We start from the raw sequence: 1,591 nt of genomic DNA, 5'->3' as shown, positions 1-1,591 counted from the left end.
GCCTTGTGGTCTCTCGGAGAAATTTTGAGCTAGTTGATTTATTTGTTTTTCAATGTTTTGTATACTAGCTTGTTGATTTCTAAAATTCGATTCCAATTGTTGAAATCGATCCGAGTTTTTCTTTTCAGTGTCGGAGATGAGGCGAGATATAGTATCTCCAAGCCTTTCTCGTCCACCTTGTTGTTGAGGGAAATTTTGTGACTCATTTCTTGGTTGTTGAAAGTTTGTTCGTTGGTTTAGACTTTGTTGGTTACTACTATTGTCGGGTTCTCTCCAACCAAGGTTAGGGTGGTTACGCCATCCTTGGATGTAGGTACCCGTTGGAGGACCCGACGGCCTAGGTCTATTATCAATGTAGTTTACCGACTCTGATTGATCATCTGTTTCTTTCATACAACTCCAATTTTCTTGTGGCCCACCACACCCTTCGCAAGCCATGACCGAGACCGTTTTTGTCATTTCTAACTTTTTAATTTTTGAAGAAAGGGCCTCGATTTGGGCTTGTAAAGAAGTGCTTTCATCAACCTTATGGGTGCCTAGGGCAATAGATTTATTGCCTCGGGGAGTGTGCCATTGAAAATTGGTTTGAGCAATTTCCTCGATTTGATTGTATATTTCATGTAGGCGGCGATTACCTAAAAGTCCCCTAGAGCTAAAGTCGAGTGTTAGTCTCGTGTGTGGCAACAACCCATTATAGAAAGTGGGTACTTGTTGCCATACCGCAAGACCGTGATGGGGACACTTTCGCAATAGCTCCTTGAACCTTTCCCAAGTTTCATATAAGGATTCCCCGTCCTCTTGTGAATATGTATTAATTTCAGTCATTAATTTAGCCGTTTTAGCGGGAGGGAAATACTTATATAGAAATTTTTGGCCTAGTTCATCCCAGGTGTTTACCAAACCAACTGGGAGGGCGTTGAGCCAAGCTTTTGCTCAGTCTTTTAGTGAAAATGGAAACATTCGAAGGCGGATGGCGTCATTTGATGCTCCATTGATCCGAAAGGTATCACATATTTCTAAGAAATTAGTAATATGTAGATGGGGATCCTCGTCCGCAAGCCCATGGAAGGTTGCGGAGTTTTGAAGCATTTGTATCAAATGCCGCCGAAGTTCGAAGTTGTTGGCTTCAACATTCGGTGCATTGATAGCGACGCCGAGATTACCCACGGTGGGTCATAGGTAATCCATAAGGGTACGTTGGTCCACCATTGGAAGTAGGTCCCCCGAAACCTTCTCTTGGTTTTTAGCTTTAAGTCTTTTTCTGAGAAAGCGTTCGGGTTCTTCTAGAGGTTCTTTTATGTCTCTATTAGAACTGGAGCTCATACACTACGTAGAAGGTTCAGATGTGGCGTTTGGTTCCAAGTCATGCAATAAAAACAGAAAAGAATGTTGGTCAGAAAGTTCACCACGGCCCCGTGCTCAGTGAACACGGCCCGTGGTCGGAGATACAACGATTGTTTTCCGGATCCCTGATACTGGAAAGTTGGACACGGCCCCGTGTTGCACCGACACGGCCCCGTGCTCAGCCCTCTGTAACTCGGAAAATAAAAACTGCCAGTGATACTGCTGGGCACGGCCCGTGTCCGACCAG

At 44.4% G+C, this 1,591-nt stretch overlaps 1 non-coding gene across 1 annotated transcript; it reads left to right on the top strand.

Moving 5' to 3' along the window:
• Positions 1-724: 724 nt before the first annotated feature.
• LOC118480728 lies at positions 725-831 on the top strand. Its single transcript, XR_004863705.1, has one exon. It is a non-coding gene; the product is annotated as a small nucleolar RNA R71 (small nucleolar RNA).
• Positions 832-1,591: the final 760 nt, after the last annotated feature.

Source organism: Helianthus annuus, chromosome 7, assembly GCF_002127325.2.
Source record: "Helianthus annuus cultivar XRQ/B chromosome 7, HanXRQr2.0-SUNRISE, whole genome shotgun sequence".
NCBI classification, from domain to species: Eukaryota; Viridiplantae; Streptophyta; class Magnoliopsida; order Asterales; family Asteraceae; genus Helianthus; species Helianthus annuus.
Note: the sequence above shows the minus strand (reverse complement) of the source record. Positions and strands in the feature narration are given on the sequence as shown.